Genomic DNA, 26,561 nt, shown 5'->3' with positions numbered 1-26,561 from the left:
AGAGAAGGATTTTGCAGAGTTCTTTCTCAGTGGTTAGCAGAATTGGGACTAAGGTGATCAGCCTTCTCTGCTAGAATGTCATCCATTTGAGAGTCTGTAGAACTCTGGAGGTGATGTCTTTCTTATGACCGGCATTCCTTTAGTGAACATCTAATTCTGGATTCCTTGTATGTTCAGCAAGTCCCAAAAATCTTAGTGCACTCTTAAGCTTTAATAACTTGCTGTCCTTAGAACAATCCTGAAAAGTAGATGGTATTATTATCTTCATTTTACAGTTGAGGAAACTGAGGCAAATAGAGTTTAAGTGATGTTAAGCTTTAGTAGTTTAAAACTGCACTAAGATTTTTGGGACATCTTGTATATGAGATCCCCTTACATGGAGAATATGGAGTTGCATTTAGAGTCGGGTAGACAATTTCAAGTATTGCCTCTGACACAAGTAGGCTGTGTATCCCTAGTCAAGTCACATACCCATGTACACACATGTGAATTGGTGATGTATGTATATAGGGTCATACATTTAGAGATGGAAAGGGAGAAGGAAAGAAAATAAGCATTTACTAGGCACCTACTATGTGCCATGCATTGTACTAAGCACTTTACAAATACAATCTCATTTGATCCTCTTAACAACCCTATGAAGTAGGTGCTATTATTAGCCTCATTTTACTGTTGAGGAAACAGTAGATAGACATCTAGGTAGACAGACATTTAGTGACTTGTCCAGGGTCTCACAGCTAGTTTAGTGTCTGAAGGCTGGATTTGAACTCAGGTCTTCCTAACCTTAACCCACTGAATCCAACCTTCTCATCTTACAGATGAGGAAATTGAGGCACAGAGTGAATTGCCTGTGTCTCATAGTATCTGTGGCAAGATTTTAACTAACTTCTTCCTGCTTCCAAGTCCACTGCCTTATTTGTTATCATACCGTCTTTCTGTATGCATTTATATATGGGAGGTATTGTGGCAGAGTAGCTAGATGGTCAGCTTGGTGGTACAGCAGACAGAATGCTGGATCTGGAGTTAGGAGAGCTGGATTCAGATCCTGGATTTGCCAGTTACTGCCTGGCCGACCTTGGGCAAATGACTTCATCTCTTTGTCTTAATTTCTTTGCCTGTACAATGTGAGGGAAGAAGGAGGGGGTTGGACTCCATGGATGTGAAGATCCCTTTCACCTTTGAATGAGGAAGATCTGGATTCAGGGCCTGTCTTTTCACACCATCAACCTGCCATTAACTGCTGAGCTCATAAAAACAGAGGGACTGACTTTTGCCTTAGCACAGTGCCTTGCACAGAGTAGGTACTTCATAAATGATTTTGACCTTTTCGATTTGATCCTAGGCAGGTGACTTCACTCCTCATGATCTCAAGTGACTCTCTAAGTAAACAAAGGGAGGGAGATGAATTGCTGAACTTTACCAGCAGAAGGAATTTCTATGTGGAGAATTTTCCATGCTGGCAAAACTCCAGATTTGGAAATACACATATTAGTCTTTTGAATTATTTTAGGTACCACTTTGGGGTCACTATACTTCTCTTTAATAAGTTCTCTTCAGAATTCTCAATTGCCTGGAAAAATGATTAACAGTAGGTTTCCTGCTGTTCAGCTCAGTCATTCATGACTTCACCAGATGGTTTGGCTTTTTGGGCCAATGATGACTTTTCATGTTGTTTTTCCTTCCTTCCCAGAAGTGACCTGCCATTCAGTCAAATTCCAAACTAGTGTCATTCATTCTCAGTCTCACAGCTAGCACATCGACCAGATGCATCATTTACATTTTGTGTTTCAAGAGCAAACAACTGAGCAGAATATTCTCTTGTTAGCTGCATCCAAGCCATTTCAATAATGCACTTTTTTTCCCCTTCAGATATATTTTTTCTCTGCTCAATTCCCTGGCTGTAGTTTGCTCTCCAATTATTTCAGTACCATTAGCTCCGTCCATTTATTGTTATCTTCTCTTGGGTTGCACGGTTACATTTATGAGTTTGTATTGTTTTCAAAACTTATTTAGTACATTGGTCAATAGCAAGAGCTATTCACCTGTTACTCTTCTAATTACTTAGCACCAGTGGGAAGCCTTTGAGCACACACACACACACACACACACACACACACACATGCCACAGAGAGGGAAGTGAAGGCAAGTTATTAAAGACTAGAAATGTCTCCATGTTGCAAACCACTTATGTCCAGCTATCTGACAGAAGATATAATGGTAAGGTGCTAAATCTGCTCTCTTTAACCTATAGATTTTGTAGAAAGTCTTCACAGTGCTTTATGCATAATCTGTATCCTTTCATTTTCCAGCAAGAAATATTGGTATTGTCTCATTGGTAAGATGTTCATAAGGGCCACCACCACTTTGAGTTTGATTGTTGACCATCATATTAGAAATGAAATATCAAGGTTGTTCAAGTTATGTGATACTCTATCATAGCAACAAGCTATTCACTTCCTTCCTTCCTTCTTTCCTTCTTCCTTCCTTCCTTCCTTCCTTCCTTCCTTCCTTCCTTCCTTCCTTCCTTCCTTCCTTCCTTCCTTCCTTCCTTCCTCTCTCTTTTCTACTTCCTCCCCTTCTTTCCTTCTCTTCTTTCTTCCTTTTTTCCTTCCTCTCTCTCTTTCTCTTTCTACTCATTTAAAAATACATTTAGGTAATTAATAAATTTATTTTTACTGACTCATTATTCACTTACCTATCTTTCTATATGTCTATTTTTGGTCTAAATCTGTGATTTTATCCACGTAGGGAACACTTGGTGTGGAAACTCTCTTCACCAGCGTGGCTTGGCAGTTTGTCACTATCTTGATAATTTTAACTTTCAATTTATTGAGTATTAACACATAATGTCCAAAAATTTTTGGTTCAACTAGGCCTTTGAATAACCTTTCTGACAAGGAAATAGACCTTAAAAATTGATAAGAATTGATTTTCCTTTGTTCCTTTTGTGAAACAATGCCAAGATCCCTATTATATGCCTTGCTATGTTTTGATTAAATGAAAAAGATGAAAAGTGTAGAGTAGTCTCCAGCCTATGAAGTCACTGACAGTAGGCTGAAGAAATGAAAATGCTATCACATAACCAACTTATTTTTAGCCTTAGAAATTGGTGCCCATGCAATGTACACTGAGTGTACAAATATATGCACGGATCCAGCCCCCAAAGAAGAGTCATCTTTTCTCCTCCCACCTTGATCAGTGGTGTCCTAGTGATCTTTAGAGGGTCCTTGGATTTGGACTTTGTAATCATTATCCTAACAGAGTCCTTGAAAACGCAGTGACTTGGGAGTCAAGGACAAAATAACATGGTCTTTTAATGCTTTTTTTATGCCATACATGAATAATTATATTAACCATATTTCCACATTAGTCATGTTGTAAAAGAAGAGTCAGAAGAAAAGAAAAAAAAGTATAAGAAGAAAAAAAAAACAACAGAAAAAAGAGAAATAGTATGATTCTATCTGCATTCAGATTCCATAGTTCTTTCTCTGGATATGGATGGCATTTTCCATCATGAGTCTTTTGAAATTATCTTGGATCATTGTATTGCTGAGAAGAGCTAAGTCTATCAGAGTTGTTGTTACTGTGTACAATGTTTTCCTGGTTCTGCTCACATTACTCAGCATCAGTTCATATAAATCGTTCCAGGTTTTTCTGAAGTCTGCCTGCTCATCATTTCTTACAGCATAATAATATTCCATTACATTGGGGCAGCTAGGTGGTGCAGTGGATAGGGAACCAGTGCAGGAGTCAGGAGGACCTGAGTTCAAATTTCACCTCAGACACTTGACACTCACTAGCTGTGTGACCTTGGGCAAGTCACTTAACCCCAATGGCCTCATCCTGGATCATCTCCAGTCATCCTAATGAATATTTGGTCACTGGATTCAGATGACTCTGGAGGAGAAGTGAGACTGATGACCTGTACAGCCCTCCTTCACTCAAAACAAAGTCAAGTGCAAGTCATGTCATTATTTCTCTGATGGCATGGTCTTCTTTGGCAGTGAAGGATGAACATACACATTCCATTACATTCATATACCACAACTTGAGGAAGGCACTGATATTAATGAACAGTGAAAGGTTTGCTATGGAAGGTAGGGTTTTATCTGGACCTTGAAGGAAACCTGGGGAGTCAGAAGTTAGCTTTTGGTCATGAATGTTCTCTAATCTTGAGGTCACTTTGTCCTGGACTATGTACATTTTGGAAGGAGAGTGTATTCAAGACTTTTAGGAGATATTTTTGTACCATTTAAAAACAAAAACTATATGACCTTTGTAAATATCCCTTTCTGAAAGGTAATTAAGCCTAGTTGACTAACGGATATTAAGTGATAATCATGGGGTAACTCCACTGGTGGGGGTTTGTTAACCATAGCAAAAAATAAATACTTGTCACCATTTAGGGCTATTTCTAATCATTTGTAGCAACATACCAGTCAGCTAGTATGAGAGTAGGAATCTGCAGAGCAGCTCTAGAATATATGCTACACTTGAATTAAAAAAAACCCATCAGATTTTAAATAAGGGAAGCATCTTAGAAGTCAACTAGCAAAACTCCCTCTATTCAACAATTTGACGGATGTTTATTGAGTACTCACTGTGTAGATTGTGAGTTATTGAGGGACATGAAAAATTTAGATAAACCCTAATAATAATAATACCCTAAGGGTGCTTACAGTTTAGTAGGGCTTTTAGGGCTTTATGACACATATACAAAGGATTATAATATAAAAATAATACATAACAGACTCATCAGAGAAGTGGAAACAACATGCCACTTGAGGTATGAGGGGAGAAAATCATTATTGACTAAGGAATTGTTGTTCATGCTCCATTCTCAAAGAGGACCAGTGACATCAGGAGAGTGATGTCTTGGCTTGCAAGTAAATTGAATTTAAGTGGATTCAAGGAAGACATAATGGAGTCCAGTTAAAAAAGATGAGTAGGGAACAAGAAAGAGATGGAGGTGAGAGAAAGGCCTTTGAAGACTGGAGGGAATAATGCTAGCAAAAGCATAGGAGCTGAAAAGTGAGAGGCAAATATTGGTGCGTGGTGAGTAACCCAATTTAGGGTATGAGGAAGGACATACTAGGAGATCTGGCTGGAAAGCTAGAGTGGTAGCATATTGTGATGGGTCTTGAATGTTAAAATGAAGGCATTCAAACTGTATTTAGAGGGCAGGAGGATAGGAGATAGAGAACTCTTAAAATTGTTTAAGTAAAAGAATGACATTGGGAAGGGTATATATGAGGAAAATTAGAGTGTTGACATGGGGTTAGGAAAGAGGAGACAGGAGGATTGGAAAATTTATTTTGGAGGTTATTGCAGTGGCCCAGATGTATTGTCCTAAAGGTATGTGCTGGGGCATGATAGTAGGAATGGGGAAAGATGAGAGGCCCCAGAGACTAAATAATTTGCTAAGAATCATGCTGCCATTCAGTACCAGGATTAGATAAACATCAATTGCTCTGCTTTCTCTGTCCATTGTTCTTCATTCCACCTTATGTTGCCTACTTCAAGTATCCTTTAAATGAATATTATTTTTGGAATGAGAATATCCATAATCAACAATGATTAAGAGACAACAATCTATACAATTTAAAGGTCTGTCAGAGGCATGAATTATGTATAATTTTCCAAACAAAGAATACACTTTTTTTGTTAATTAAAAAACCCCCCACTTCCAGTACCATCTGAATGTGAATGATTTCTAGTCTGCCCTGATTTATAAGTGCTAAAAATAAGTTTGATTGGAAAGAATGATTACAAAGAAAGGATTTTGGAGATGCCATTCAGAAAGTTATTTTGGAAAATATTGATTTGTTAGCTTGCCGTCTAGGACTTGATTTTTCTTACCCCAGTCCATGTTTTAATAATGAATCAGAGTTGGGAGGCATCAAGATACAAATGAAAGAAAATTAGCACTCATATCAGAGGACCTGGGTTCATATTCTGCCACTGATGATTACTACTAGTATGACTTTGGGCAAATCACTTAATATCTCTGGCCCCCAGGATTAGACGCTTGGACTAGATGCCTGGAGTAGATGCCTCTGAGACCTTTCCAAATATAGATGGTTGATCAACTCTAATCTTTGACTGAAAGCAGTTTTGAAAGAGATTAATGTCATGTAATCCAATCCCTTGACTTTATAAATAAGGAAACTTGAAATCATAGCAATGAAACCTGTTTAGGGCAGATTTAAGTCCCAAATTAAAAGTCTGCTGATTTCCAGTCCAGACTAAGAACTATCATTAACTTCAGAGAAACTAAAATAAGACCAATTAATGATCACAATATATGATCCTCCTTGTACTACCTTAAATCGGAGGAGAAAAATGGGGATTAGGGACACATGCCTCAGCAAAAATTCTAAGTGCAGTCAAACCAGATTTAAATGAAATTGAGAAATATTTAATGAAATAAGTTAAAATACAATAAAACATAGATAATGCTATTATGTGATTTTCTCAGTCAATATGCACCCGGAGGGTTTTTATGTTTTGGTATAGATTTAGATTGTAAATCTGCCTTATTGCCCAGACAAGTTTTAATGCTGAATCTCATTTGGAAAGAATGCCATGTGGTTCACTGCCAAATGGCAAGTGGCAATTTTGACTTATTGCAAAATCTATGTGTGGACATTAATTTAATTTTCTCAAAATTGAAAGTAATTTTAGATATTGTTTAGTCCAGCTCCTTCATTTGACAACTGAGGAAGAAGAAGAAACCAGAGGGAGTGACTTTTATAACATCATACAACTAGGAAGTAGGAAATATGGAATTGTAATCTAGGTCATCTGATTTCAAACAGTGCTAATTCTATTGCACTATGATTTCTATAAGTATGAACTGAATGTTTAGGTAGAATGCAATCTACATATGAGCATTTTCATTTTTTATCTTCATATCCCCAACACCTCGCACATTGCCTCCTATATAGTTGTTGCTAAATAAATACCAAAAGTATTGAATTTATTGTATATATCTATTGCTATTAATTTTTCTCTTACAATGAGGTATTTGAGAAAAGATTTTCATTGACATTTCTGTGTTTATGAAGGCAGTCCTTTTACCCACGCCAGTTTGTTACAGTGTTTGGAATTTCCCCCATTACTTTTATGTCTTAAAATTTCTTTGAGGACATTTGGATTTTAAATGTGTTAAGATACAGTGTTACTCAGGAAAAAAAAACTCAATAACATTACATAGTTAATAGGTTGGCAGGAATTTATTTATCTGACTAGTTCATTGCTGCCTATTATCATTTAGCAAGAGTCTTAAGGAATGGAATGAAGAAATGATAATATTCATTCATTCTACAGGCATTTGTTAAATTGCCTACTATGTGCCAGTCCCTGTGTCACATCTTGGAAATAAAAGACCAAAATGAAACAGTTCTTGTTCCTAAGAAACATACATTCTATCCAGGATGGGAATGGGGATGGAGCAGAACAACATTTGATTGTTGAGGAAAAAAAACAGAAAAAAAATATGGGGTGCTGCCAGCCCTACAATCATTGAGGTTAGGTCTTTCAAATTTTATTTGATGCATCCAATTTCAAATGCCTTCTCCTCATATAACAAATGATGAAGAAATGGATCCCTATTTTTATTTTGCAAAGTAGGACTTGGTCCTTGAGGGCTACTACTGGGAGTAAATAATTCTGAACAGCTATCCTGGAGGCTTTTGGATAATGATAATGATTAACAATAATATTGGCAACAACTGCCAACATTTAGTTAGTGTTTTAAGGCTTGTAAAGCATTTTACGTATATGATCTTTCTTTAATCCTTACAATTATGCGAAGTAGGCACTGTTATGATTCCCATGTTTTGGATGAGAGAACTGATTCTGAAATAGTATATCTAGTGTATGGAACAGGATTCAAACTCAGATCTTCCTTATTCTAAGTCCAGCAGTCTATTCAATGCACCCTAGTTGCCTCTGTCTGGATAAGTAGGTATGAGATTGTTGCATTGTGATATGAACGACAATTGGAAGACTAGCCAGGAAGGACCAAAACCAAGAGCCCTATTCATCAGGATGACACTTAATGGGGATGACAATCTCAAAGAGGGAAGGAGTCAAGTCTGGAGATATTGGTTGGGGCAAAGAGGAGTACCAACTTTTAGGTGGTAAGCATTGGTTCAAAGATTAGGAAGTCAGAATCAATAAGAATAGGATTGGTCAATGGGGTTGAACTCTGCCATTTTTTTCTTTCAAATGCATTATTTACTTATTTTTTAACATTCTTTAAAAAATTTTTGAATTCTGAATTGTCTCCCTCTGTGCCACCCCTCACCCATCCATTGAGAAGGCAAGAAATGTGGTATTAACTATACATATGAAATTATACAAACCGTATTTTCACATTATCATACTGCAAAAAAATACCCCCCCCCCTCCCAAAATGAAAAACAAGCAAAAGAAATAAAGAAGGTGAAAAAAGTATGCTTCAATCTGTACTCGGACTCCACCAGTTCTCTGTCTGGAGATGGACAATATGTTTCATTATAAGTCCTTCGGAATTATCTTGAATCATTGTATTAGTCAGAAAAGCCAGTTACTCACAGCTGGTCATCATACAATATTGAGGTTATTTGTGGTGTCTGTTTCTGTTCACCTTACTCTGCATCAGATCATATAATCTTCCTAGGTTTTTCTGAAACCATCTTGCTTGTCATTTCTTAGAGCACAATAGTATTCCATCACAATCATATACCAAAACTTGTTTAGCCATTCTCCAAACGATGGGAATCTCCTCAATTTTTTATTCTTTGTCACTATAAAAAGAGCTGCTATAAATATTTTGGTACAAGTAGTTCCCTTTCCTTTATCTTTGGAATATAGACTAAGTAGTGCTATTGCTAGCTCAAATGGTATGCACAGTTTTATAGCCCTTTGTGCATAGCTATATGTGTGTGTTTGTCCTTCGTTGCCGAAGAAGACCATGCCATCAGAGAAACGATGACATAACTTGCACTTGACTTTGTTCTGAGTGAGGGAGGGCTGTGCAGGTCATCAGCCTCACTTCTCCTCCAGAGCCATCTGAATCCAGTAACCAGATACTCATCAGGAGGACTGGACATGATCCAGGATGAGGCAATTGGGGTTAAGTGACTTACCCAAGGTCACACAGCTAGTGAGTGTCAAGCGTCTGAGGTGAAATTTGAACTCAGGTCCTCCTGACTCCAGCACTCATACTCTATCCACTGCACCACCTAATTTCCCTGCATAGTTATATATCGTTCTCCAGAATGGTTGGACTAGTTCACAAATCCACCCATAATGCATTAGTGTTCCAGTTTTTTTCACATCCCCTCCAATACTTGTCATTTTCATTTTCTGTCATGTTAGCCAATCTGATAGGTGTGGGATGGTACCACAGAGTTATTTTAATATACATTTCTCTAATCAATAGCTATTTAAAACATTTAAAAAATATGACAATATGTAGATTGGATTCTTTTCTTCTGAAAACCACCTGTTCAAGTCCTTTGACTATTTAACAATTAGGGAATGACTCTTATTTTTATAAATTTAACTTAGTTCCCTATATATTTGAGAATTGAGGCCTTTGTCAACTCTACCCTTCCTTAACGGTCAATGTTATTGATTGTCTTGTTCGTTTCTTACTTCCTATTACATATAAGCAGTCATGAGCCTGTAGATATTTATCCTATCTAGAAAGAGATAGGAAGTCTACCAATGGATTATGCCCCTAATGAGGAAAGAATAGGGACGTTAAACTACTTCAGAATACCACCACTCTCTTGAAAGGCTCTTCATTCGTTCTTGAGGTCATGGTTTATTTGCTTCTGCTACTTTGCATCTTTCCCATCAATCTTCAAATATAGGACACTTTATGCCTTCAGATAGAATATTGAGACAGTTCTTACTATGTATATTTGTAATTTCAGGAGATGACAGAAGGTCACCTATGCATACATCTGCCTAAGAGACTCTTACTTTTCCAGTCTATATGTAAACTAGTTTTACTGATGCCCATAATTTTCTTTCCTCTTTTTCTGACATTTTATTATTTGTTTTAAAAAAGACTAATTACAGTGTTCTTTGCTCAGACTCACAGTTCTAATTATTAGTCATGCTGACCTTTTGCCATTCCCTGCAAAGAAACAAACTTTACATCACAAACCATATGCATGTGGGATTTAAATGCTGGTTGCAAGAAGGTTCATTCATTACAGAGTCTAAATTTAGAGCAAAGCATCTTTCCTAGGATTGTATTTGAATACGTTTGAGCTCTTTTCTGCAAATGCTGCTTTATTTTTAATGGAATTGACAGCAGGATTTCATGACCACTGAGGCCTCTTTATGAAAAATAAAATAAAACTTTATTTATTGCTCGATGAAAAGACTTCTGGGGAGCCAGAAGCTCATGTTCAATTCCATTTGCATTTTAAGTCCGTAAAAGTCAATTTAGCCAAAGCCATTTTGTATGGACTTGGAGTTGACAATTCAGACAGATTTTATGCAAACATTCAGAGAGATTCCAAACCATTAGACAGCATGTGAACCAAAGTTACCAAGGGTCAGTTGTAGTCTCAATTACTTTGCTATTTTAATGGATTTGATGTGTCTTACCCCATAGCAATATTTCCTCAGTAGAGGCCTGTCAGATGTAGACCTTACTTCCTTGACTAATTCCAAAGCATTTTCAGTCTTGTCTAGATAAATAGCTATCTCTTGACTCAAATTGGGCTTCAAAGAACTCCTGGAAGAATAATTTCTGGGAGTCGATTGAGATAGCTATTGGGAAGGTGATTTCTCTTAGTGTCATATAAACATTAGCTGGAGGATCTCAGGATATGTAACTTGGAGAGAAGACTTGGGAGAGGGTGGGTCATTATAGTGGTCTTCAAGTATTTGAAAGGCTGTCATTTGAAAATGAGATTTAATCAGGAGCAGTGGATAGGCTTTGTAGAGATAAATTTAGGTTTGATGTCCTGAAAACCTTCTAAATAGTTAAAGCTGTCCAAAAATGGAAAGTCTTTGTCCTGAGAGATGGTAGGATCTTTATCCCTGGAGGTCTTCTAGCAAAGACTGCATGGATGCCCTAAGAGGAATATTTAGGGAGTGTTCCTTCATGTTATTGCCTTTTGTCTCTTTTTGTATCCCCAGTACTTAAATCAATGCTTGATGCATAATACATACTTAATAATACTTAGTGACTGTATACATCACAGTAGATGACCATCAAGATGCCTCTCATTTCTCAAATTCTGTGATCCTGTAATGGTGAAATTGAATTTTTGAACTGAAATATAAGACTTTGTATTAGTCTCTTTTGAACACTTCTGGGCTTCGGGCGGCTAAGTGGTGTAGTGGATGGAGCACGAGTCAGGAAGACCTGAGTTCAAATTCAGCCTCAGACATATTTTAGTTAGTTGTGTGACACAAAGCAAGTCACTTAATACCAATTGCCTTCAAGAAAAAAAAGAATATATTTTAAGAATTATATCCCAGGAAAGATGTTTGGGCAAGAGTGGGGCATGATATTTTTTTCATATATTTGAAGGGGATCACATAAAAAAGGAATTAGGATTGTTCTGCTTTACTCCATAAAGCTAAACCTGGAGTAACAGATAGAAACTTTAGACACATATTTATTTGGGCTAGATGTCATGAAAAATGTCACACAATTAGAGCTTTTCATAATTAAAATGGGCTAATGGGAGGTAGTAGAGTGAGTTGCTTTGGGATGTGGTGGGTTTTCCTGGGTCTAGAAATCTAAGGTAGATACTAGATGACCAGTTGAGGGGTAGTCTGATACAATGGAAAGATTTTTGGCTCTGACATAAGATGACCTGTACTCAAGTCCTGCCTCTCTGATGCTCCTGACACTTGTGGCCCTCTGTAAGGCACATAACATTGCTGAGCTCCAACTTTATCAACTTTAAAATGAGAAGGTTGGACTCTAGTATTGCCTTTGAGTGTTTTTCTAGCCCAGATCTTCTGTTTTAGTGGGGATTCATTTGGAGCCAGGGGTTGAATGAGATGGCTACTGAAACTCTTGCCAATCCTGGGATTCTTGGGTTCACACTTGGAAAGTAGAGATAAGGAGTGGATACCTTAGAGCAGGGGTTCTTAACCATTTTTGTGTGTCACAGATGCCACTGGCAATATAGTAAAACCTTTGGACCCCTTCTCAAAATAATAAAACAAATGTGTAAAATAAAATACATAGTGTTTCAAAGGAAACCAATTCTATTGAAGCATAGTTATCAAAATAATAAAAAAAAAGTTCACAGGCTCCAGGTTCAGAACCCCTGTTTTAGAATCATCCGTTCACTTGAGACTCCTTAGATTAGTCTAGGGCCAGTTCTTCTCTGTGGTTATCCTTGATAATCTGATCAGCTCAGGCAGTCTGCTGGTTGACTTACTGATATCCATATATATTAGACACAGACTAATGAGGCCCAATTCATTGCTACTTGCTCTTATGACATGTAGTCTATTGGTCTCTGTCCCCATGGGCAGAGACTCACACCAAGTCATGCATCCCAACAGTAGCTGAATTGCAATCCCAATACTGTGTTTGAGGAGTTTCCCAGGACACATGGTTTTACAACTATTCCAAATGTGAATTCAGATGGCATTTCACCTACCTCATCTAAGGAGAAACAACCAACCAGAATATCAAAATTAACTGCCTTCATAGGGTGGTGGGAGGGGGTGAGATAGTGAGTAGGGGCTCATGATAATCCATGTCAACTAGAAAATTCCTGCTATTTCTCTTCCTATGCCTCAGAGACCGGTACTTTTGTTTAGATATTTTTAACATTTAAAAATTTAAATTTATTTATTTTTTTACTGAGTCCCTGGGTCAGGCACATGGTGTTCACTAAGTGCATTGATTCTGTTCATTGGGTATCTAAGCTCTATACATCTGAATAGCTGTGCATTGTGGGTCACAGAAAGAGTTCTGGTCTTCATTTGGCATGTCACTGATTGATATTTATAGAGTACATTTTGTAAAATCCCCTTTTTTATTTGTAGGCTTAAGCTTTTACAAAACCTGCAGAAAAATGGAACCAGAACCTATATTTAGCTGTAGTTTTAAAAATAATTATAATATTAAAAACAAACCTAGCTGCCCCCAGATTCATAGCTAGATAGAGGCAGTTTGGGCTTTGCCCCAGGGAAGGAAAATTGGATGACATCAATAGTACCTTCCTATGAGGGGAGCAGCTATGTGGCACAGTGGATGGAGTGCTAGTCCTGAAGTTAGAAAAATTAGGATCTTCCTGAATTCAAATCTGGCCTCAGATACTTCCCACCTGGGCAAGTCACTTAACCCTGTTAGCCTCAGTTTTCTCATCTCTTAAATGAGTTGGAGAAGGAATGACCTTCCTATGGTCTCATTAACCAGAACCCTTTTTCATTGTCCCTGGAAACAATGATTTCCTCTTTCCTCTCAACAGCTAAAATTTTCATCAAAATAGAAACAGATTGTTTCATGATGGCATTAAATTAACATAGATTATGGGGAACACTATAGTATGATAAGGATCCCTGCAAGGTGCTATTGACTTAAAAAACCACACATTGATGAGTGAGGAATGCCTATATATTTCTTTTTTATTAATGCATCAATACATTAAAATTGGATAGGAACTACATTTTAAACTGCTTTGGGCCATACTCAGGAGTTTTGTGGGTCATGCTTTTGACTCCTTGGTTCCAGGGGGGAACTTATTCCCTCTAGTGTTTATGTGCAATGAAAGTTTTAAATCCTTCATGCTGACAGAATTAACAAAGATATGAATGACATGTGGTCCTTGCAAACTGGCTGCCCTAAATTGGCTCAGGTCTTATGTGGATGAAGGATTAGATTTAGTCTGTTTGGTCACTGGAGAAAGAGCTAGGACAAAGGGTTAGAAGGCATAGAGGAGCAAATTCTAACTCAATATAAGAAAGCATTTCATGACAATTAGAGATGCTCAACAACAGAATGACTTAAGAGGTGTTTATTTTTTCAATATTAGCTGGATGGACCTCTGATTTCCTTAGTGTAGGAAATTCTGCCAGAGGAGAGCCCTTTTAATCAATACCTTCTGTGCATTTCATGGTCTTAGAAAGTTGCTGAGATTGCTAAGAGTTATAAATGACTCAGCCAGGGCCATGTAGCAAACATGTGCTGGCAGAGGTCCTTGAATCTAGGCTTTCCTGGATTTGTGTTCATTACTCTGTGCACTACTTCACACTGCCTCTTATAACAGTCAAAATTGATCTAGTGCTAAGTGGGCTATACCCCACTACCTCAGTTTCTACTAGTTTCTGTCTGGAAAGAGATTTCCCTATTTCAAGGAGTAGAGAGGGTATAGGATGCCCAAGGATATATGTCAATCCAGTGACAGAGTAGGGCTGGAGATGTACATTTAGGAGTCAACTGCATGGGGGTGATCATTGAACCTACAGGAATAGATGAGATGTTCAAATAGCAGAGTATGGTCTTTGATAGTATGCCTCAATGTTTGGGTGATGGAAATGAAGAAAGAAATTGGGATCTATTAAGGAACAGAACCATGGGATTATGGATTCATAGTTGGAAGGGAACTCAGAGGCCATTTACCCCAACTCCTTCATTTTAAAGATGAGGAAACTGAAGCTAAGGTCAACTCAGTGATTTGCCCAAGGTCACAGAGAAGGTAAACATTAGAAAAAGAATGTGAATCCAAGTCTTCTGACTCTAGATCTAGTGCTCATTCCAACCCATTTTGGAAGGTCATGGGAGAGTTGGAGGGAAATCTCAGAAAAATATAGGCAAGGAAGTATGGAGCAACATTTCTCTGTTGCCCTATGGTATATAATTAGCCTTGCCTTTGCTTGGAGGTAAACATTGACTTAGTAGTCGATCTAGTAGGAAATCTTCAACATCTAATCTCTTTAAGAAGAATCTTTTCATAAGATATTGCTATCCTAATACAGAAATCAACCAGCAAGAATTTATAAAATATCTGCTTGTGCCAGGTACCATGCTGGTGATGGAGATACAAAGACAAAAAAGGGAAATAGTTCCTGCCTTCAAGAAGCTTCTCTTTTATAAATAAAGATAACATGTATGCATATAAATATACACAAAATAAATCCAAAGTAATATCTTTGGAGAAACTAACAGCTGGGGTGGAGGGATGGGAGGAAAAAGCTTCACATAGGAAGGAAATAAATATCTATTAAGTGCCCCTTACATGCCAAGCATTGTGCTAAGCATTTCACAATTGATATCTCATTTCTTTCTCACAACAACCCTGGGATGTAGGTGCTATTATTATACCCATTTTACAATTGAGGAAACTGAGGTAGATAGAGGTTAAATGAATTGCTCAGGGTCACACAACTAATTGATGGCTGACAGCGAATTTGAACTCAGGTTTTTCTGACTCCAGGCCTAGTACTGTAATCACCTAGCTAGGTGGAGATTAGTTTTTTGAGTTGAGATGTGAAGGAAGCTAGGCATCCTAAGAGTTGAGGAGACAGTATATTCCAGGTATGGGGGAAAGCTTGTGTAAAGACATAAAGATGGGATGTAGAATGTTACATATGAGAAACAACAAAGAGATCAAGGTCAAGCTGGCTGGAATAAAGGTGGTGAGAAAGGAAATAAATAATACATAACAGAACTGGAAAAGTAGGTTGGAACTAGGTTTTGAAAGGGAGTGAGAGCCAAAATTGTTTTCATTAAATCTTAGAGATAAAAGGAAGTCAGTTATACTCTTGAGCAGGTGAGACACATGAACTGACCTATGCTTTAGGAATATTACTGGAATATTTGTCTGGAGGATTTGACAAGGGGACAGACTTGAGGCATGGGAGTTCAATCAACAGGGTATTACCCAATAAATAATGGTGGCTATAAGAGTGGAGAGAAGGAAATGGATATGAGATGTTGGGAAGGTAAAGGTGACCTTACTCAGCAGCTGATCTGATAGGGGAAAAAGATGGAGAATTGCTAATTAAGCATGGTAATGAAATTGCAAACTTGGGGCACCTGAAGGAGAGAGATGCCCTATGTAGAAAAAGAGAAATTCAGGAAAGGGGTAAGTTTGGGGGTGGGGAAAATAATGAGTTCTCTTGATTATGATGAATTTGAAAATACTTACAGGACATCCATTTAGAAATGTTTAATAGGCATTTAGATATTATGTAGGCAGTAACATATACAACATTATATGTTATATATTATGAGCCTATTATGAGTTTAAGGATCACTTGATTTTATATTCACATTTTATATCTGTGCAGTAGCTTTATTTCCTAAAGCTTTTCCACAACTATGGCCTTACTTGATCCTTGCAACAGCCAACCCTGGGAGGTAAGCAGGATGACTATTAAAATCATTGCAAATGTGAAATAAAAAAAGGTTGACCCAAGGCCTTATCAGAAAAGGACCTTGCTCTTCCAGAAATGTAAAGGGAGCTAATGAGAATGGTTCCCAGTGGAGCTATTTAGCCTAGGGTGAAAGAGCAGAAGCAGGAGGCAGAGATTAGTAGGAGAACTCTAATTCCCCTACTCAGCATGAGTTCAGTATTAGGCATTTCATTGAGGCTCCCCATAGAAGCCTGGAATCTCTTTTCCCGCTTGACCTTCCCTGACCTGCTTTTTCAGCACAGAAGACATGATTTGAGATTCTGGCTCTGTAACTTACTACCTATGTGGCTTAGAAGCAAGTGATATGAACCTCCTGAGGATTCATTTTCCTCATTTGTAAAATGAAAGAATTATCCAGCAAATAGAAATCTTTAATAAGAAATTGAGCAAGCCGTAAAATGATCATCATAGTTAGGTGGGGGGAACAAATTGGCCGAAAGGATTTACAAGTGAATTCTGTCATTTAAAGAGCTATTAGGACCTGTTTTATAAAATTATTCTCAGAAGTAGAGACAGAAGGAACTCCAACCAACTCCTTTTAGGAGACAAATATAATCCTTATATCCAAACAAGGGAGAGACAAAGCAGAAAAGGAGAACTATTGACTAATCACTGCAAAAATATAGATGCAAAAAAATGAAATAAAATAAATGAGCTGGATTAGATGATTTCTTAGGTCCTTTCTGACTAAATCCCATGACCCTGTGAAACTGCTTTCATGTCTCCTGTTCCCAGTCTGCCAAATCTATTTCTGGAGAAACGAATGAAACTTTACAGATTGGATGAACTTCAGGTTCGCAGTGCTGAATTTCAGCTAGGTCTTAATTGCTGCTTTGAAATACTTTCAGTCATCTTTGTTGATTCCCTGCCTTACTCTCCAGATTAGCTGCTTCCAGCCTTTCCCATCTTCCTCAAATACCCAATTTCACCACTGCCTCTTCACTCTTAACAGATAATGTTTTAACCTGAACTCAATCAGCTCTCTCCCTCAGGTCTTTAAAAATTCTTTCTATCTTCATCCATTATCTCTTTCTTTTCTCTCTCAGACAAAGTGATGACCTTACTTCTTGTTCAATCAAATTCTTCTACTTTTGTCCTTCCCATTTCCTTCATATTTGTTCTCAGACTCTGCTTTATTTATCATTTTCTCTCCCTCACTCATCAAACAATATATTAGAATATATTATTAAAATTGCACTATGTTCAAGGCGTTGTGCTAGGCACTGAATATATAAAAACAATGAATGAAAAAAATCCTTATTCCTGAGGAATTTACATTCACTTCTAGTCTGTTGTCTCTTTCCCTATCTATAAAAACTATATGCTTGGGTCTTCCTTAACCTAAAAAAAATGAAACAAATAAATAACTCTTCCCCCCCAAAACCCAAATAAACTTCATGGTTTAAAGCAACTAACATTGAACCACTGCAACTAAAATACGAACAGAAGAATAATTAACGCATTTACTCATCTGGACACTCAGGTAAAAATGTCATGTTGAACTGGCTTCTTTAAAGTTTCATGGGAATAAGAAGTGATACAAACCTTAGAAAGTATTCTGTAATGGGATCAAAAGAACATAAATCAATCCACTCACTTTATAGATGAGGAAACCAGGGTCTAGGGAGGTTTAGTAACTTGTCTAAGGCACACAAGTCAGTGTCAGAGACAAGAATAAAACTTTGTACCTTGGACTCCAGAGTCATGGCACTGCTCTGACTCCAACCTTCTTGTTATCTACATGAGAAAAATAAAGCCTAGAGAAATGAAGTGACTAGGTCAAGGCAGTGAATGATAGAGGGAGAATTTGAACTCAGATCTTTTGATTCTAGACCTGGTTCACTTTCTACTGCATCATACTTTCTCCCTCTTATAGAGCTCATCTCAGTTCTTGAAAACTGAATAGTTTTCTAGTATGTCATGGACCAAAAGAGTGTGAGGTAGGAAACATTTTCTCATATTACTTCTCTGGGGCCATATTTGTTATTTGTAGTTTTTCAATATCCACCTTTTTTTAAAATAGATTTTTACTGATGTCATTTGTTTTTCTGCGTCACCATAATTTCCTCCAGTATCCCCCTCTTTTTCCTTCCGCCTTTTACAAAGTCATCCTATATAAAACAATAATAAAGGCAAAAAAGAAAAAAAAAATCCAGCTTAACTAATCAATTTAAAAAAGTCTGAAAATAAATGCAAATAGACTCTATCTGTGTCCCTCTTACTTCTGTGAAGGATTGGGGTAGCGATATATTTTCCTATCTCTTATTTCAAGCCATGATTGTTCTTTGTAATTTTATTTTGTTTTGTGAAGGTTAGTTTTTTCCCCCATTTACATTGTTTGAATCACTGAGTATTTTGTTTTCATGGCTCTGCTGACTTCACTGTATATAAGTTTATAGAAGTCTTTTCATCTTTCTCTATATTCATTATATATGTTGTTTCTTATAGCACAGTAATATCCCATTACATTCAGATCCATGATTTGTTTAGCCATTCTGGAGGAATGGTTCCCTGCGAATCTGACATCCCAATTTATTTTAAAGTCTGTATCTTGCTTTGTTGTGCCTTTTGGTATTGTCTGCTTGTCTCCATAGAAGCTTCTAATTCCAGGCAGGAAGCAGTCAACCGGGCAGAAACGCACCCTAGGTGATGAGCCCTTAAGTGTTCTTTCCCTAGAGAAAATGCATTTCACTTCATGTTGCACTACAGCCGGGTTGCGACAGTAGCTGTACCACTGTATTGGTGGTAAACTGAGCTAGATGACAGTTACAAAGCTTAGGAACCAGGACAAAGCTAATAGATACAAGAGAAAATGCTCTTTGGTTGTTTACCCCCCCTCCCCGACTCTGCATCATTTAGGTAATGTGAATGAGAATGGACAGAAAAGAGAAGACAACATCTATTGGTGCAAAGGACTTGTGTTTGTCAAGCAGGATTGCATTGAAGTTTGGTGACTTGATTAGCTCCAGAAGGAGCTGGCATTCTTTCCAATGAAGATTCATTCTGCTTATCCCAGAATACTCTGATCAATGTAGTGTCCCCATGAAATTTGTCATTGCTGTTTGCTGTGGTGGGTAGAGCCCAGTGAGTTTTCTTCTTTTGATGGCTTCTCAGGGATGAATGCTATTTAAGCCTTAAGGGGAGGAATGACCTCTTTGAGATTGACTTTGTCAGTGGGCATTTTGTGGGTAGTTTACAGAGAAATTAAAGTATTCTTTTAAATCAAAAGCTATAGGAGAGGAGTTGACATTATTTTACAAAAACCACATGCTTTCAGGAATACACATAGACTCTGGGATAGTAATATAAATTAGGAAACGTATCCCCTATTTTCATACCTTTCCTTTAGTGAATTTTGTTTCTTTTTTAGTTCAAAGGTGATCAAGAATATTTTTCTAGTCTTGGCAATGACATCAACTAGATGAATTATTTGGGGCAAGGCTTTTTGAACCTGTTTCTTCTGCTGTAAAAGAGTGGGTTGACCTGCCTCTTTAGTTCCTCCTAGCTTTAGCTTTTAAAAATTCTATGACAAGTAGCTTACTTTGGATTTAGAGCTAGAATAAATTTTTGAGATGATTTATTCTGACCACTTCTTTTTGTGGATGGAAAAAATGAGGCCCAGAGAGGTTAAGTGATTTGCCCAGATCACACAGGCATTAAGTAGAGGCCATTGGGATTACGATGATGATAATGTTTATATAGACTTTTAAGATTTTCAAACACTTTAAAAATATTACCTCATTTGATCATTGAAACAACTGTATGAGATAGGTGTGATTGTTGCCCCAATTTTACAAATGAGGAAATTGAGGGTGATGGAGATTAAGTGACTTGCTGTATTTCACATAGCTAGTGTCTTTGCAACTTGACTGATTGCTTCTAGTCCTGTACTGAAGGCCCAAAGAGCAGGCTGATCCCTCTTCCAAACAACAGCCCTTTTTCTTTGTTTTCATTTGTTACATCTAATCTGCCTCAAAATGAGAAACTAAATTAGCAAGTTTGTTAGAAATGTGTGTAAAGTGTAGTTAAAAAGATCGTAAGGGAGGGCCTGGCTGCCTTTCTTTGAGTAAATATCATCTGCTTTAGTGTATGGACTTTATGACATCTGCTTAAGGCACTCAAAGGCCTGGTCAATGACTTTTTCACTCTCAGCTGAATTCTGGATAAGTGAGATTGCTGGATAGCTGAACATAGGTTAGTCAGGTATTACTAAATCATTATCTTCTCAGATTGAGTTGATTATAGATTTGGGACTTATTTGTTGAGATCTTGCCTATGGTGTAGCCCAAAACATACAAAGCATCTTATCTCTAGATTTTCTCTATGCTTAGCTGAAATTCCTATTCATTATTTAGAGCTAAAATAATGATTTAGGGGAAAAATAATTTTAGATTGACAAGGATGATTCTAAACATTAGAGAGGTAGAATGCTTCCTGATTTTAAAGCATTGGGCTGTCTCAATGTTACATTCCCCTTATTTGAACATGAGTTTGACAATGAAATTGCACAGTTAGTGACAAATTATTCAAACTAATGCATTCAGAAGGGCAGAAGGCTGTTGTCTCTATGGCATTTAATGGAGCAGCGCCTGCATTCTGGAAGGTTTTTCTTTGGGCTTACTGGAGATGTATTTAAAAATAATGATAACATCGATAATACTAGCTAGCATTTATATATGACTTTAAGGTTTGCAAAGTATTTATATGTTAACAAATTTGATTCTTACAACAACCCTATGAGGTAGACATTATTATTATCTACATTTTCCCCATGAACAGTAATTGTTCAGTCATTTCTGACTCTTGTTGACCCCATTTGGGATTTTCTTGGCAAAGATACTGGAGTGGTTTTTCCATTTCCTTCTCCAGATCAATTTATAGCTGAGGAAACTGAGGCAAACAGGGTTAAGTATCTTGCCCAGGGTCACATAGCTAGGAAGTGTCTGAGACCATATTTGAACTTAGTTCTTTCTGACTTCAAGCCTGCTGCTGTATCCACTGTGCCACATGAAGAAACTGAGGCACAAAAGAGTTTGTGACTAGCCCAGGTCCACATTACTAGAGAATTAATGATGGCTCCTTTTTTTCCCAAAGAAACTATGCAAATTCTTTTAGATTGTAAATAGCAATGATAAAAATAAAGAATGACAAAGTCTTCTCTGGCAATATTCACATAGACTCAGCCAACAATATTATGACAAAGAAGCAAATGACTGAATCATGAAGAATTTTTTATAGAAACTGAGGGATTTATAATGGCAATTCAGGATCAAGTTATTGAAACCAAAAATGAAATAAAGGTTATCCTCAAAGATCCTACACTTTGTGGTTAATGTAGATTATTAATCCCTCCCCCACAAGGTAGACACGGCAATGTTTCACTGCAGGCAATTTGTTGCTGTTTAGTCATTTTTCAGTTGGGGCTGACTCTCTGTGACCCCACTTGGGATTTTCTTGGCAAAACTACTGGAGTGGGTTGCCATTTCCTTCTCCAGTTCATTTTACAGATGAGGAAACTGAGGAATCCTGCCCAAGATTATACAGCTAGTAGGCCAAATTTGTACTCACAAAGATGAGTATTTCTGACTCCAGGTCTGGCACTCTATCCACTGTGCCACCTAGATGCCCCACCTACCAAATACTCTAGCAAGATACAGCTTGGTGGCTAGCATTATACACAGAAATTTGCAATCTTCCAGGCAGTTCAGAGGCCATCTTGTCCAATCTTCTCGTTTTATAGATGTCAAGTTTCATACTATAAGTAATACAGACCTCAAAACTTTTGAAGAACTAAATCAATGAGCTTTGTTGGATTATTATAGCCTGAACTGCTGCCTGCAAGCCTCTAGATATAACATTGATCCATAAAAAATTAAGAATGTGCTTTTAACAGATTTCACCATAGCAAATACTCTTTATCTCTGAGACTGGTGAAATGAAAAGCTTTCAAAATATAGAGACCAAGTGCAAGAAGAAAAATAATTGTGAGAATAAGATGGAATCATTCCATTAATGCTGGTCTATATTCCTGAAGTTATTATAGTGGGGATGTTTTCAGTGAACCTCAATTAGAGAAAGCAGTTCTCATTCATCTTTGTAATGATGTTGGCGATGATGATGATGATGATGATGATGATGATGATGATGATGATGATGATGATGATAACAATAGCTAATTAAGGATTTAAGTTCTGATAAGCATTTTACATAATTGTCTCATTTGATCCTCTAATAGAAATATTAAATATAAGATTAATAATATATATAAGATTAATAGGTTTATGTATATAAGATACATATAAATTAAACATATTAAATATATAAGATTAATAGGATTATAACTTGTCTTTGGTTCATTTCTACCTGAACTAAATTTACAAAAAGGAAAATTAATAGTAGCAATAAAAATAATAAGTTTACTACTTTGCAACTATTTCATTTCTTTCATATTAAATGGTAAGGAATTGCTTCCATGAAGCAATTTGTCATTGGAAAAGTCAATTTCCTTGTTTTGCATGAATTGACAAGTTTGATTCAATTTTCCATCACCATACCACGGGTGGTAGGTAATATGAGAGACTTGCTCCTGTTTCAGAGATATTTTGATTTAGCAGTGAGGGTCAGTAGGCAAGAGCCAAAACTTACTGGTCTTATGATTTGGGGCAATTATTTTCTTGATGTAGTTTCCAACCATCCCTAACTTCAGACTCTGCTAAAGTCCACATGATGCCAGTACAAGTAGATGGTGCATTCAATTGATTTGCTTTTTCTTTGTTCACAAGATACCAAGCAATTGAATTGGCTGATTTGTCTCAGTAAATGGACTTTCTTTTTTAATTTGTAGAGTTCATTCTTTTTGCTTTTTGCTGGTTTCTTCCCACCTCCCACACCAAACTGGTTATTATGCAGTGGGTATGCCATCATAGGATCGTAAGATCATAGACCTTTAGCTGGAAGGGAGTTCATGTGTCATCTACCCTTCATTTTATAGATGAGAAAACTGAGACTCAAGATGGTCAAGTGAGTATTCAAAGATCACAGAGATAGTAAGCATCAGAGTTAGACATATCCTGTGTCTCAGAGGTCATACTCCTCTCTTCTGCTCATTCCCAGCCTCCACAATCAAATCTCATAAATGACAACAAAAGATTGACTCAACACTGAAGTCATTTCTTGGCACTAGCTCTCCCCTAGATTCCCTGTTGAGTATATTATGGGTTCAAATTTGTGATTCCACTCACATAGCAAACTCTGGTGAAGAACTATTTCCCTCACTGCTCACTGGTAATTGTCACACAACATAGTTTTAGAGACTTGTCTAGGGTTTCATTGAGAGACTTGCCTGGGAAAACACAACCTGTATGTATGTATCAGGTTGGGACTTAACAGAATTTATACCCTCTTCTTCCTGATTCCAAGACCATCTCTCCCATTACCCATTCTACTTCATACATATTCATGAAAATGCATATGTCATATAGAACAAAATGAGAATAAATTCATCCCATCTATATACTTCTCCAGTGGTATATTGGTCCTTTCTCCACTGAGTTCTACCATCTCTATGTAGGAATAGTAATGATGATAAAAATGCTTTCCTCCTCTAGTGCCTCATCTTGGCATGAAGCTGAACTTGATTTTCCAAGGCAATGAGAGGAAAACAAAGACTCTGGCAGCACACACCCAGTGACTGACTACTTGTGTGTTGTGTGAGGACTGGTCCAATTCAGAGTGAAGAGACTTGTTAATTACTTTGGAGTAGTGGTTACAGAGCTGACCTGGAATCCAGAAAGATGTGGATTTGAGTTCCATTCCTAACACACTCTGGCTATATGACTCTGTTATATTATTTATCCTCAGAGATTCTAAGTTCAAGAAGTTGGCCTTGTTAGAAATACATAGTTAGAAGTTGGCTTTCTTCCCTGTAAGCTCCCCATACTACAGAAATCACAGATCTTTTCCCCCAAATGGTGAAGACTGGAAGACCATCTCCTAAGACCGGAAGGGTGGTAATCTATGAAGGGAGGGCCCATACCAATGGTACCTTGGGAAGTCCAAAGGACTGAGTACCCAGTACTTGATCTATTTTTAGACAGCCCTTTCCAATATACCACACACTTTTTTTCTAACTACCCTTAACGTAAGTAGTGCAAGTGTTATCATACCTACATGAGATGTGAAGAGATTTATCTACAGTCCTGTAAACAATTAGTCAGTAGTGAGGAGAGGGCTGAACCTGGAGTTAAGAAGACTGGTTTCAAACACTTACTAGATGTGTGACCCTGGACAAGTAACTTAATCTCTCTTCTCCTCAGCTATAAAAGAAAGTTATCTCTAGCACTTACCTCAAAGGGCTGTCATGAGGATCAAATGAGATAACCTCTGTAAAGCACTTAGGACAATACTTTTCATATAGTAGGTGTTTAATAAATACTTGTTTCTTTCTTGCACTCTTTTCTTGGCAGTTAGATGGTTCATTGGACAGAGAAGCAAGTCCTGAATTCAACTGCAGCCTCAGACAGTAGCTGTGTGACCCAGGGTAAGTCACTTAACTTCTGTTTCCTCAACTGTAAAATGGGAATGGTTGTGACATTATTGGTCAGTGTTCCAACATGATGTGTGATGTATGCAGATAATTCCAGCTGCTCAAAGGTCATGGAAGCATTTTGTAAAAAAAGAAAAAAAAGGAATGTGATTTAAAAAAAATAATAGCACCTGTCTAAGGTTATTGTGAGCATCAAATAAGAGAAAATAAAATTGTAAAGCTTAGTAGAATGCCTGATGCTTAGTGGGTACTATATAAATGATGATTCTCTTTCCCCTTTCCTTCCTCCCATGACTTTCACTAGATTACTTGGATGGATTTTGACTTGTTGCCTTTTTTTGGGACAGGGTTCTTGAACGTCTCTCCTACATCACACTATTCAAAATACATTTTTGACAGCTGAAGAGTGCTGCAAGTATTTGGCTGGAACAGAACAGTAACTGATGATTGAAAGTGCCCCAGGATGAACTCTAACCTCTCAGTATTACCTTCTTCTTTGATGACATGAATGTCAACACTGAGGATCTCTTTAAATATTCTCTTTCTTCTCCTTTTACAAGAAGTTTGTAATGATGCAGGTAATGACCCTACTCACTATTTTGAAACTCGTGCCAAAAGCCAGGCCCATTTCATGAACTCATAGCCAGGAAAAAGCAGAAAGCAATGAAGTATCATTTCTACTTGGTCTCTAAACCAAGGAAACTCAAAATCTGTCCATATGTGGGGCTATCCAAGTTATTTAGAAATGATTTTTAGTCTGGAGGATTTGGGTTGTTGGCAACTGAAGCAAGAAAACACACACACACACACAAACTCTAAGATATACAATTAGATGCTTGAAGTTCCATTTTTAATTTGATTTGTCTCAGCATCCCTTTCCTAAGTCAGGAATTGATAGGGACTGCTTGTTAAAGCAAAAATGCAATGCATAGAAAAGAAACTCTGCTAATTAAGAATATACCAGAAAAAATACTTATACTTCATTGATTACTGAGTGATTAAAGGCTACAGGAAAGCAGGTTTCATCATAAACCTGGGATAACAGAGAGAAAAAGGTGATGGGAAATTCCTGAATGGATGGGGCCATCAGAGTATTGATCATTCAAAGTTATTGATCCGTTTTTTGGACTGTTGCTGAAATGTTTTTGCCCTTGTCTAAAAACAAAAGCAAACAAAATAACAACCCCCACTCCCACACTTTGCAGGCTAGACTGTGCTGAAGGCCAGTTGACTTTCCTTATTGATTTTTATTTCTCTGTCATTTTTCTGTAATTGGTTGCTCAGACAGTGTTTGTACTATTGGAAAAAAGTGTCATTGCATGTTTTTAAATAAATTGGTTTGTAAAAAAAAAAATGCAGCTCCACCCCAAGAGAAATATTGACTACTAATTTTTTTTCTCTCTCTACTGGGAATAAAGAAATCTTGCTCTATAAGTTAGTTGGAAGAGAGCAGGCTGGATTGCCTTTGGGAAACTGCAAAGTTATTTTTAATAACCCCAAGCTTTTCCATGAAACTAAGGCCCATTTTTTTGATACTGATATTCTTCTAGTATTGTTGTACTAGTATGCCTCAAGTCATGGAATAAACCAGTCTCTAAAGAATTGAGAAGGAGGA

At 37.3% G+C, this 26,561-nt stretch overlaps 1 long non-coding RNA gene across 1 annotated transcript in view; it reads left to right on the top strand.

The window, feature by feature from the left end:
• Window positions 1–26,300, top strand: part of LOC140531529 (uncharacterized) — a 43,270-nt gene extending 16,970 nt beyond the window's left edge. Inside the window, exons 3-4 of the long non-coding RNA XR_011976354.1 lie at window positions 24,867–24,940; window positions 25,294–26,300. This is a non-coding gene — a long non-coding RNA (uncharacterized lncRNA). The remainder of the gene's footprint in view (window positions 1–24,866; window positions 24,941–25,293) is intronic.
• Window positions 26,301–26,561: the final 261 nt, after the last annotated feature.

Source organism: Notamacropus eugenii, chromosome 3, assembly GCF_028372415.1.
Source record: "Notamacropus eugenii isolate mMacEug1 chromosome 3, mMacEug1.pri_v2, whole genome shotgun sequence".
Lineage (NCBI taxonomy): Eukaryota > Metazoa > Chordata > Mammalia > Diprotodontia > Macropodidae > Notamacropus > Notamacropus eugenii.
Note: the sequence above shows the minus strand (reverse complement) of the source record. Positions and strands in the feature narration are given on the sequence as shown.